The sequence below is a fragment of the Chelonoidis abingdonii genome, chromosome 22, assembly GCF_003597395.2.
Source record: "Chelonoidis abingdonii isolate Lonesome George chromosome 22, CheloAbing_2.0, whole genome shotgun sequence".
NCBI lineage: Eukaryota > Metazoa > Chordata > Testudines > Testudinidae > Chelonoidis > Chelonoidis abingdonii.
The window spans coordinates 24,694,154-24,707,462 of NC_133790.1; the positions used below are offsets into that span (position 1 = coordinate 24,694,154).

At 48.1% G+C, this 13,309-nt stretch overlaps 1 protein-coding gene across 2 annotated transcripts in view; it reads left to right on the forward strand.

Annotated features, from left to right (window-relative positions):
- KSR2 (kinase suppressor of ras 2) overlaps window positions 1-13,309 on the forward strand; it is a 281,411-nt gene that overhangs the window by 20,072 nt on the left and 248,030 nt on the right. The gene's annotated exons all lie outside the window — the stretch shown is intronic.

The following is a 13,309-nucleotide window of genomic DNA, read 5'->3' on the forward strand; positions in this document are numbered from 1 at the left end:
AGAGAGTAGGAATATTGGAAAGAAATAATTACATATAAAACAACGTAACCTGTTTTCTCGAGCCTAAACTTCCCTAACAAGGCATTTCCCTATCTCCTTCAGGCTAGCTTACTCCAAGTCCTTTTCCAAGCATTTTCAGGTAGGTTGGCTGAGATCCCATCTCATAAGATCAAGCCTGCTGGCTGCTTGTCCTCACAGATTGTAGGGTTCATCTGCACCCCAGATAGAGTTTCAAAAGTACATTTTCTTATTTCTAAACAGGAGAACCCCAGTGTTTTTGGTTTTTCCTGCAAGCTCTGCTATCTATTGGGCATCCACTGTGAACCATACAGTACTCAATTTGCACATGGCTAGCCAGAGAGAGAGAAGCATCTCTTCCTGACAGGAGTATGTGGATCACCTCTTGGTGACCTGCCTTAACTCACAGGCCTAGAAGAGAGGCAAGAATTAAAGAAAAGATTTCAGCAAGAATGAGACCGCAATGGAAGAGCTATTCTGCAACAAGAATGTACGGATAAAGACAAGGAAGTTAAAAGATCAGCCAAAAGAGAGAAGAGAGGGTGGACGGAAAATAAAGCAAGAGAAGCAGAGGAGGCATACGCGAGAGGAGATTTAAAAATATGTTGTCTAGTATCTAAACAACTGACATCCCAATTTTTTAACCATTGTAGCATTGTGAAGTCTTGAGATGGTACAATTTTATGACAGAGGAAGGACAAAGAGCCTATTGGATAGACATTTCCAGGCTGTGCCTACCCACTAACATGTACTGAGATCCTCTAACACACACTGAGAAATATGACGGAATAGTGGACTTGTATCATTAGAAGTAATTGCTACTGAGGAAGTAGCTAAGGCGTTGTCTACACTACACACCTTTAGCGACATGGCTACAGCCTTGCTCCTAAAAGCTATGTAGTGTGGCTGCTATCAGGGTTCACACTGGCAAAACTTTTGTCTTTGGGGTGTGTGTGCGTGTTTTACACCTCTGAAAGACAAAAGTTTTACCATTATTGCCAGTGTAGACATAATCTGAGGCTGTAAACCAACTGAAGAGTGGTAAAGCACCAGGCTATGGCAAAGCAGATGCTTAGATGCAGTGGTGTGAGTAGAAATCATTTCTTGCCAGTACTGCACTCATGGGATGGACACAAAGGGGTGGGGGGGGGGATATGACCTCCCCATGTGACCTTCCACGTGACTCCTCTCCACCCCACCCCAGCCCAGGGACCCCATGCTCACCCTGTCCTTTCTGACACTACACAAAAATCAACATGCTTAAATACTCACTTTCCCCCCAGATATGTAGTATTCAGTCTCTTTATATGGAATACGAGAGTTGGGTGAGGAACCATTTCAGCAGATGTATGACTTATTAAAAGAGAAATGTTAAGTAGAACTGTATCCTAAACTCCTTTATGCTACTGTACCCAAAACATTGTATTTCAATGGGGGATTCAACTTCCTTTATAGGAACAGACTCCTGAAACTCTTACAAGCCCACAAAAGTGGTCCATAGTCATGCAAATAGTCCTATTGTCTTCAATGGGATTGATCAAATGATTAAGGGTTTACAGGATTAGGTTCCATGTTTGTAAATTGTTCTGGATGAAACTGATAATGCCTGAGCTGTCAGATCAGAAGGAGCTTCATTCGAATAAAATCTTTGTTTAAGTTTGTTAGCATATGTATTGTGCTGTTAAAGCCATATAAAGAATGAATGTCCTCCCTAGCCGTGTTCTGCTCCTTTAAGGAGCAGAGCGCAGCCCCGCCCCACCCCAAGTCTTTCCGGTTCCCCACACCAGCTACAAACCTCTCGCTGGTACTGTGTACTGGAGGGTACCACCCTACTTGAAACCCTGCTTAGATGTTAGAAGAAGAAATGATGGTGAATTACATTTGCAGGTTGTACAGGGTGGTTTGGGAAAAGGAGATCTGTCCTAAAGGCTGGAGAAAAGGTGTTATCTGCAAAATCCATAAAAAGGGGGACAAAGCTTATAAGCAATAACCGGAGAAGGGCCACACCCCCACGTGCTCCTGGAAAAGTTGTTTGCATTATTGTTTTGAATAGAACGAAAACCACCATTGATAAAGTACTCAAGGAAGAACAGACTGGATTTTGTTCTAGTAGGTCATATTCAGACCAGATTATCACCTTGAGAAGACTTATTGAGAGAGGCTTAGAATATCAGCAGTAGATGGTTTTTAATTTCCTTGATTTTATGAAAGCATTTAAGAGTGCCACAGATAAACTCTCTGCAAGTGCCTGAGTCACTGTGGAATTCCAGAAAAGATTGTTAATTTGATAAGAGCTTTATATGATGAGTGTGCATGCTGCCTCTGGACAGAGATGGGGGACACCAAATAGTTTAATATTGCTTCTGATGTAAGGCAAGATTGTATACTATCCCCACTTCTCTTCTGCATTGTCATATAGACCTTATAAGAGTGACAGCTGCTGCCAATGACACTTGGTTGTTTGGGCAAGAGATAAGCTGCAAGACTTTCTGCAGGTGATATAGTCAACTGGATACCAACTCAGATGGAATGAAAAGACTCTTCATGAACATAAAGGCAGAAACTGCCAACGTGGGACATTGTATTAGTAAACAGAAGACCAAGACCATGGAAATAGGAGAGAATGCTGTCAACACTGACATGTGATTGACAGAGAAGATTATGAAAGAGTTGATGACTTCGTCTATCTGGGAAGTACAATATCTGCTAATGGCCAGCTCATGAAGGAAGTGAAGGGAAGAACTGGCAAAGCCAGTAGATCATTTTCCCATTTGCCAAGCATCTGGAAGAGTAAGAAGAAACATTTATCTACTAAAATGAGGTTGTGCAATCCTATTGTCCTTCCATCACTATTGTATGCCTCGGAAGCATAGCAGACGGTGGAAGTACACAGACAAGAAAGCTGAATGCATTCCTCCAGCATTGTTTAAGAAGAAACTTGAGAGTTCACATAAGCAGTGTTGCACTTCACAGCTCTGCAGACTCAACAATCAGACAGAGATGGCTACAGGTCTGGTCATGTCATCAGGCTACCCATGGCAAAAGCACAAGGTACACCTTCGATTGGGTCCCACCCGGAGGGAAGAGAGGGCGCGAAGGACAAAGAACGATTTATCGCAGGACAATTTATGATGGAGCTAAACACCTTGCTCTAGAGTCTAGACAGACAGCAGTGGGAAATATGGGTTGCCTTATGTGCCATTAGGCAGAGGAGATTCTAAAGCTGATGTGGAGCAGGGATTTTAACGCAGATCTCTTCCTTCTCAGATGAGTACTTTCCTTGCTAATCTATGGGATATTCTGCTGTAGGGCTCTCTGAGCCTTTCCTCTTGAAGCCTTCCCACGCTGTATGAACTACAAGCAGTCATGGGGCCAAGGACAGAATGACTCCCTATGCCTATGGCCAGGGCATGCACTTGGGAGCTGTTACAGTGTTTATACAAAGTGGAACAGCGCCAATAGGAGAGATTGAGAGAGTCCCGCATCCGACTACCCCATTGCCTGGTGGTTAGGGCTCACACTTTGGAGGTGGGAGACCTGAATCCAAAACCTTGCTCCACCTCAGGGAGCGGGGTGGGATTGAATCTGGTTCTCCCACATCCTAAGTGTGCTAACCACTGGGCACAGCGATGTGTGACGTGAGGCCTGAGCCAGTAGACATGCTCAGAGTACACCTACCAGATCAATTCCCACAGGCAAAATAGGCGGGAGGAATGCAGAGTTTGAGGATCCTTCTGGAGATTAAGTGGAAGGTAGGCACCTGGCAGTTGTGTGTATGTCCAGCAGTGGAAGTTAAGACACCTAGGGACTGTAGTCCCCTGCAGGGGTTAGGCAGCAGTTGATCAGGGGTTTTGAGCCTCTAAATTTTGGACTTCAGGTCCTAAATCCCTTTGTGGATCTATCCCTAGGAAAGCAAAGAAACTGCAGAGAGTCCAGGTCTGATAAGAGAGGCATACTGGTGAATGTCTTAGTTATTTTAATTTTCACCAGTTTTTCCATCAAGAGCGGGAGTTTGGTTTTTGACCTAAGATGTCTCCAGACATGGACTCTCTCCCGCTACTGTCAATTTTGCCAGAAAGTTTTGCAGACAGTTCTAGATAACTCTGCATCCCTGACGGCTCACCTCACATACAGATCAAGCAGGAGGGGTGACAGACCAGAACTCTGTGATGTTACACTGAGGAGTGTCCTTGGGGCAGATGTGCCCCTGAAGTTTACCTGTGGAATGTCCTATTCCAGGCTGCACCACTAATGCAAACTAAACTTCTAAAACTGGAGCAGGCGAGAGTAAGCACCTAAATCTAATCTCATACGCTAGATCAAGCTTCTGAGACACACCACGCTTCCCAGCTACACTGCACAGCCAGGCTAAAATAAGCCCCTAAACTATATTAAAACACACAAGAGAAAATGAGCTCCTTCACACTAGACCTGACTTCTGACTCAACTGAGCTCCCCAACTGGCTACAAGCAACCACACAGCTAAACCAGACTTCTCCACAAGCTGCCCTTTCAAACTAGTGTAAATGCCTCATTCCTGGCGCAGGCTGTACACTCCCTTAACCCCACCCCTGGTAGGAACAGACCAATCAGTCCCTTCTGCCTGCCTAAAAAAGAGTCTTCTAGCCAGCAGCAAATAGGAAGAGCCCTTTTAGTTTTGAGCAAATGCCACTAGCCTGTTGCCCCAAGGTAAAAAAGGAGGTAAATATGCAGTTGCAAGAAAAGGCTAATATAATTCTGGGGGGTAGTAACAGGAGGGTCGTATGTAAGACATGGAAGGTAAGCATCCTGCTCTACTCAGCTGGAGTATCGTCTCCAATTCGATGCACCCTGATTTAGGAAAGAGGTGGACAAACTGAGAAAAGTCCAGAGGAGAGCAACAAAAATGATCAAAGGTTTAGAAACCCTGACAGTGATGATCATCTTCAAATATGTTCAGGGCTATTATAAAGAGGCTGATGAGCCATTGTTCTCAGTGTCTGTGAAGGTAGGACAAGATGTAATGGGCTTAAAATCTACAACCAGGGAGATTTTGGTTAGATGTTAGCAAAAACTTTTCAACTTGAAGGGTAAGTTACGCTGGAGCAGGCTTCCAAGGGAGGCTGTGGAATCTCCGGCATTGGAGGTTTTTAAGTTCAGGCTGGACAAACACCAATCAGGGATGGTCTAGGTTACTTGGTCCTGCCTCAGTGCAGGGGGCTGGGCTAGATGACCTCTTGCGGTCCCTTCCAGTCCTACCTTCCTATGACTTTGACTTTTTTCCAGATAAGAGCAATAATAGGAAGAAAAAGGAGTTGTATCCCAACTGTGTGGGCCGGGTAATCAGGCTCTTTTCCTTATTGATCCTTGGGACTATTAAAAGATTTTAATACAAATAAAAACAACCCATTTAACCTCTGACAAACCTCCCTCCAAGGTCTTCACAGTCCAAGTCTGCAGTGATGGTCATGGTGTTCTGACCACGTCCAGGGTGAGGGCACGGCGCTGGAATGGGATTGTGTGGGAGTTTCAGATCAGAAAACAAGCCTTGGGGCCTTGCGTGGATATGCTGTTCACCAGTGGGGGAGTCGCAGTTCAGAGAGTTCTGTGTCTCTCTCTGGGCCCCTCCCTGCAGAGGGCTAACCCAGGCAGGCCTGGCCCTCTGCATGGCTGATTCAGGCTGTCACATCTTGTCTTTAATACCAATGGACAGCACTTTCTTGTCCCTCTGAAAGGGAACCATGGCAGCAGCAGGAAGATATCTGGTGCTTGGCCAGCTTGTTCAAACGTCGTTACCAGCTCAGAGAGTTCCCAGGGTAGGCGGTGAAAGTCAGGGCTGGTGCATTTTCTCTTTAGACTATCAAAGTGCCTGTGTTCCTGTAAATCTCTGTGAGTGCTTTTCCTCTTGCGTGGAAACCTCGGGAGCCTGACCAAAGTACAGAGCAAAGAAAAAACAAACAAACAAACTGGGACTTAAGCTCCTTCTGGGAGTGTAATGAGAGATATGTCTGCTGGGGAGCCATGGGGCCAGTTAACAGGACAGAGCTACTTCCTTCCCGCTGCACTACGTGTTGGTGGAAGGAGTCAGCTGTGTTTCGCCATCTGTTCTGGATGACAGGTGGGGCTTGTTCCCCTAAGAAGAGTGAGAGGCCTCACTTTACTGAGCACAGCATTAGAGGACCCTGTGCTTGCACAGGTGTAATCAGGGCAGCATTGGGCTTGCAGAATCTATATGACTACAGGCTCTCAGAGCCTAGGCTGAGGGGGTTGCTTGCTGTAAAAGCGGTGTCTGTTCTTGTAAATGGATCATGTGCACCTAGAATAGCTGACAGGTGGTGTTGCTGTTCATAGTAAGACCATGGTGAGCAGGGCCTTGGGTGGGCTCTGTGCTTTGGGGAGGAGTTCAGCTGTGGGCAAACCTGGTGGCCTCCTTGTCATTTGTGGGTGACATACACCTACTTATCCCTGCTCCCCAATGGGCTCTGTGCAGCCCCCTATGCAGCAGAAACAGATTGCTTCTGCCACAATCTTCCCAGACAGGGAAGGGTCATGGCTAAAGTGAAACAAGGGCAGTTGAATTGCTGTGCTGAGTACTTGCAGCAACCGGAGTTCAAAAATGATGCAGCAGTCATTCCACTGTGTGTGTGCAGCTCTTTCTTATGCTCCTGTGAGAGCTGAGGGTTAGCAAAACTACCATGCAGCCCAGCAGTGTGGAGTGAGTGGGGAATGTCCTCAGCTGGCCTGCGTTTGTCCAGTGCTCTGCTTACACAGGCTGTCAGAGGGGACTCCAGTGTGAGGTGTAGGGGAGCAGGAGCAAGTCCTTGTTGTCCAGAACAACTACCCAGTTTGCAATGTTTGTCCTCTTACAAGTCTTTTTTTTTCTTTAAAGCCCTTCTTATGTAAGAATAAAAACCTTTTTAAGGGGCATCATTGAGTTAAATATCATACTTGGGTCAGGATGTCTTTTTCCCTGCTCTTCCAAGCAACAGCAATGATTTCCAGCACTGCAGGAGATTAGACAGTCAAAGGCTGTACCTCAGTTGTCCTTGAGTAGACTGTGCCCTGGTAGAGGTGTTTATAAAGTCTCAGAAGGATACTGTCCCCCTTGGATGGGAACACTGAGTGCAGCTGTGGGTGGGGCACTCACACCTGGAGGCCCCAGTTGAGATCTGAATCGCACCATGGGATTTGGATCTTGAGTGGAGCCTCCAGGTGCTAATGCAGCACCAATCCTGTGCTGGGTGTTCCTCTGAGTGGTGCTTTGGGTCTCTCCCAGAACACCTGGGGGGAGTGCATTTTTATAAAAGATTGTCACCCCGTAAAGCTTGGCAGGGGGGTATGCGGGGACGGACACTACTGCTAATGTTAACAAAAACGGGCTAGAGTTGGAGTGGAGGTGTGTGGAAAGGAAAAAGGCTTTGTGAAGAGAACTCCAACTGCTGTGTTCATTCCAACCTCTTCTCTCCCCTCTCCCCATTTTTCAAACACTGCTGATTATAAAAGGGCTCTAAAGTCAGAAGGGGGGTGGGGTGGAGGGGAAGCAGGCACCTCTAGCATTTAGTGCCTTTGTATGTCTGAGCTCAACTACAGGGCCCTTTAGGGAATGGGACAAGACACTTCTTTTGCTTAGTTTCTGTCCTTGTTTTGGGGTATCAGTTGTCTGTAATGCAGTTGTATGTAGCGGTCAGGCAAGTAGATGCCATAGAAATAAAAAAAACAAACAGCAGCTCACACGGCCGCTTGTGTGCTGGCTTCTGCTGCTTTGGGAGCAGGTGGCAGCCTGGTGGAAATAAAGGAAGAGGCTGGCACCACCCGTCTTTCTTTCAAATAAAGTTACAAATCCTCTCCTCTGGCTGAATTTTCACTCACCTAGGGCCCAAGCCTGCAGCCAGTTTCCCCAGTGATGTCAGCGGGAGTAGTCATACTACTTCTTTATTGGCTTAGCTTTAAAGTAATAAAGAGCCCATCCAAGAGACTTGGTGCCTTAACGCATCATTAGCAGCACAGTAAAACCCCAGCAGTATTACAGTGAGTATTTTAATGGGAACGTCTTTCCTTTCCAGCTGCCCTTCGGGGAAGTGCCCTCAGCCCTCTCCAGCCACGTTTGCAGAGTGCCCAAAAGTCACCAAGGCAGGCTGAGAATGGGGCCAGGAGCATCCTCTGTTCTATAACGAGGGGGGAATGTAGCTCAGGTGCCCCTGCTGGCCATAGCTGTGGCAGTATGACGTGGGGAGAGAGGCCATCCCTCAGGTAGGCCAGTCCCAGGCCTGGGAGGAGCGTGAGTTTGAGCGCTCAGTCCGTTGGTGCCCGTTTCCACAACAATCAGAGCAGAATGGCTGCTAGCAGCCAGAAGCTGAAAACCTCATGTCTGTTTCAGAGGCGCTCTGCCCATGCCGTGGTCTGACTGTGCTCCCATTGACTCAACGGCAAATTTGCCTTTGACTTCAGTAGTAGCAAAATGGAGGCCTAGGTTTGTGAAGACCAACTGCAGGGTGGAGGGCCCAGTTCTTAAATGCTGATGACTACAGACAGGTCAAGGCACTTGACCCTCCCAAGGAGTAATAAGCGCCTGTCCGGGCTGCGATCAAGCAGGGGGAAAGGTCAGCCAGGCCAGGTAGGTTTTAGAAGTACCTTTAAGAGCGCGTCTTCTACCTCCTCGATGCCTGTTGTGTCGCTGGTGGGATGCTGGTAATAGACTTCGCTTCTCTGTGACTTGTTTCAAATGCTCTTCCGGGGCTTAGAACTTGAGAGAGGTAAGATGAGCCCAACACCTCTTCCTTAAGGGGACACTGTCAGGTCAAAAAGCATCAGCCTGATTCCTGCCTCATACTGCGGAGTCGTTTCCACCTGTGCACGGTGGGTTCGGCCTCCCAATTGGCATTTCCTGTTCGCTTTGCATGGGGGTGAGGACCGCACAAGGTACCAGAGCATGGAGAAAGGGGTCTCACGTTCTTAATGAGCAGATACCCTGCAGGTGATTTATTCAGCACCTTCTGATTATTACAGCAAAGGAACTTGAAACTCCAACTCTCTTTTCACCATTGGTGCTGCATGTTTTCCTTTTGCCCAGAGTACTGAATGAGGCAAGTCAGTTTCACTCTTGTACAGAACTTCCCAACCCTAGGGATCACTGGGATCTTTGTGGAAGAGATCCCCTCTTCCTGACCTGTGCACACAGAAGCTATCAATGGGTTACTCCACTAGCGCACCCTGCCCCCATACCAGGCTGCAATCCTGCTGGAGCCAGTGCTGCTTCATGCATGGATTGTCTACAGGCTGGGGTGGGAACAGTTCTGCAGAGACGCTGCTGTAGAATCTCCTGCTCTTGGTCTTGCTCCTCCCTGTACGCCAGGAAAGGAATATCTCTAAAGTGCACTCCCCTGTGTCCCTGCAAGAAGAGCTCTGCCTGCAGGAGAGCCCCTTGGAGGGTGCACATGGAGGGGATGCTTTGGCCCAGTGTCTCTACTGAAGCCTGAAACAGAGTCGTGAGGCTCCACCTGGCTAGGTAAGGACCCTTGCCCAGGCCCGTTGCCATGGAGAAGCAGTTCTAGGGATGCTAGGAGGGGATGCAGATTTGTGGTTCCCCTTTGCTGGCCAGTAAGGGAGACCAGAGACTTGGAGACAGCTTTGTGTTTGGGGCGGCAAGTTAGGCAACCCCTGACTCCCAAGCTGGATTCTCCTTGTGAGTAAATCCACTGACTTACAACTGCAGTCATGCTATTGATAGACTGGGGTGTAACAACAGGATCTGGATTCCTGCTCGGCAGCTCCCTTTTCCCAAGTCTCCACCTTGACCCCAGACGTGGGAGACCCCCCAGCCTGCTCATATGTAAAGCAACAGTTACAACATAATGTTCAGTCCTCAGCTAGGATTCCTTATTGATCCTGGCAGCCCAGTATGTTGCATGCTGCTGACTCCCTTGACCTGGCCAATAATACAATCCCATCCAAGGAGTGAGCAAATCACTTCACAGCAGAAGCCTGGAAAACATCACTTTAAAGACTTGCTAGGAGAGTGCTGCACCTGTTGTCTCTCCTTTGCAGCCTCTGTTCCTGCTCTTAATATCTTTGAATTCCCCCCGTACCAAAAGCCACAGTGTACGTGTGAGCTAGGTCACGTTTTCCTAGTGTTTACATTGATGCATTTACATTAACTGGAATGAAGTTCTATCTGTGTGAGTCGAGAGACTGGCCCATAGGACACACACTGTTGCTGCAGTACTGTATTTATTACTGAGGCAGCAACCCCCCCCCCCAAACTATACTTGACAAAATAAATGAACAAAGCACATTGAGTGATGCATTATGCTAGATTTCTGAGTTGCGTTAGGCTTTCGTGTGTGTGTGTGTGTGTGTGTGTGTGTGTGTGTTCCCTGAGCATCCAGGAGCGTGCTAGGTGTTATGAATAAAAGACACGGTCAGAGTCTCAGAACTAATCATGTCAGGCCCTGAGTCTGCATCATGATCCGCTAAAGCAGGCCCCTGTGGCAGTGCAGTGTCATGTTGACTAATGGGACTTGGTGAGGATTTGTGCTTGTAAATTCTGGGGCACAATGGGGACCACACAGAGATAGCAAGATAAGACAAACTGGAGGGAGGTGGTAGGGGAACAGGGCCAAGTATTACTAATCCACCCCTGGATTAGCTGAGTGGCATTGCACATATCTTGCGGGAGGGGAAGGGATGTTTTTTCTAATCCTTGCCAATTGCCTTTTTAAAAAAATCCCTAAAACTTGAAGGTGCTATTTTGATCTTCACTCTCTCTAACCTCTGCCCATCTGTTAACTCTTCTTTCCATGGTCCAGTTGTGCAACCTTCACTTAAGCTGCAAGGTGAGGGTAGCCAATCAAGCTTTGAAGTCAAGGGGAGTTCTGCCAGTGACTTCACTGGGAGCAGGCTGGCGCTCACTATTTTTAGGAATGGCCTGGGTTTTACCCTCGTATTTTTTGTAGCGCTATATGTCACATTAATAATAATGCATCTAGCAGGGGATGCTGTGGAAATGGGAAATTTTCAGCCAGGCATGTACAGTAGCCTAGTGCCACCTAGCGTTCCACAGAAGGCGCACAGACTCACCAAGCTGAAAGCAATGAAAGGGAATTGCAGAGGGTTGTTTCTGCGATAGTGTCTTAAACTGCTTGCCAGACGGTGTTGTGAAGGCCAATACTCTAATGGGGTTCAAAAGGGAGCTAGATAGATTCATGGAAGATAGGTCCATGAATGGCTATTAGCCAGGATGGGCAGGGATGGTGTCCCTAGCCTCTGTTTGCCAGAAGCTGGGACTGGGTGACAGGGGATGGATCACTTGATGATAACCTGTCTGTTCATTCCCTTTGGGGCACCTGCCATTGGCCACTGTCAGAGGACAGGATACTGGGCTTGATGGACCTTTGGTCTGACCCAGTAGGGCCATTCTTGTGTTCTTATGACAATGAACCATACTATAATCTCTGTTTCAGTCTAACGCGGCCAGGTACTTAGCGTCGTTCCAGTTCAGAATCTGAAAGTCTTTGTTTTCTAACTGCAGTTGTCAGGGTTGGCTGTGGAAAGATTTGAAAGGTGACATGGAAGGCCCTAGCTCTAAATGTGTGTGTGACCAGTGAGGAGAAATGTAAGTCTGTCTGTGTACTGAGCACCAAAAGCCCAAACGGCTAGCCCAGTCCCCTGCAAACTGAAATGTTGGAATGATACCTGGTGGCAGACAAATGTTACGCTCAGGGAGTGTAATTATCCCATTTTACTGAGGCAGAATGTTCCTGGGCTGAGGTCACGCAGCATGGCCATGGCAGAGACAGCAGTAAAATCCAGTGATCCTGACTGTCAGCCTCTTGTTCTGACCAAGAGGCCCTGCATCAGATGGCTGGGGCTGGAAGGGAATAGCTCCTCGGGGCAGGGAACACGTTCTTTGATTCGCACCAGGAGGTGCGTGGCGAGCTGTTAACAATAATAGTAATGAAGGGCGTTGATCCTGCCAGGCGCCGAGTGCTGTGGCCTGGCTCAGCAGTGCACGTAAGGGAAACATAGAAAATTTGGCAGGAGTCACGTTGACTTCTGTGGGAGTGCTCAGCATCACCCAGGAAAGGAAGGGCGCAGCAATGTCTCCACTCCAGGGCTTTCTCCGGGAAGGAAGGCACTTCCCACGGCATGGGGCACTCAGTTCCCAATTGAAAACTGAGTGTCCCAGCGCCAGCCTAGTCTCTGGCTGCAGCAGCTGCACTCGTCTTTCTGCAGGTGCTGAGGTTGGGCTGAATTCTAACCTTAGATGCTTCTGGCACCCACTGAAGTTCATTTAACCCTCTCTGGTCTGCACATGTGGGTGATGAAATGCATCAGTGCTGCCTTTGTGCTGTAGGCTTGTCCAGTCTCCTGCACTGATTGTAGATGTCGGCCTTGGCAGAGGGAGAGTTGAGCCGTTTGCTACCCTGAGGACCGTGCGGGTATGGTGTATGAAAGCTGCCACTGGGGCGTGGGCAGGTGTGAACTGACATGGCTTGTTGTTGTCACCTCTTTCCTGCCTACTTGTGTGGAGGCTGCAGATTGTGCTCTCTCCATGAGGCAGAATAGAAAGGGCGTTAGTGTCCACGTTTCTCATGTCATACCTTTCAGTATTGCTCTACCAACTGGTAATGGGGCAGGTTTCTCCCTCAGATCCTTAGATGAGCTTCTGCAGAGCTAGTAAGAGGGAGTGGGGTGTTTGGATCCCTGACTTTCCAGTGGACAGTCCTGGGCTCCTATCCTACAAACTCTGATGCACTCAAGAGTTACCCACAGGGATTAGCGTTTGCTGGATGCAGGAGTCTTTCCAAGAACAGCAGTACAGAGCTGGTATTTCTGGAACAGAGTGCTAAGCAAGGGGTGGATCTTCCCCTCCTGCTAACTCTTCTTGGGACCAGGAAGAACCAGGCATGGGAACACTACTGGAAACTTGGCATTAGTAGTTTAGGAGCCGACTCTGGCTTGTGTTGAGCAGCACTTTGCTCTATGAACAGTGCCCTTGACTTCAGTGGGGCCACATGTGGAGTAAGACACTAGTCGGTGTGACTGGGGGATGGTTGCAGTGCGTCTGGCAGTTAAGGACTCTGACCTCTCCAGCAACACGTGCCATTCTCGGCTGTGCTCTGGTTTTGTTCCCGCAGAGCTGTGGGGCTGGCATGTGCTCTGGGTGGATTTGTGCCTGTAAAGATTCAAATCTCAGGAAATATATGCAAACTAGCAATCCCTGGGGAGGTTGGCTGGCAGGTGTGGGATGCAGTGTTGAAACTCTTCAGCGTTAAGTGAGTGGTTGCCCTTTGTCTGCAAAGAGGGGGACGTG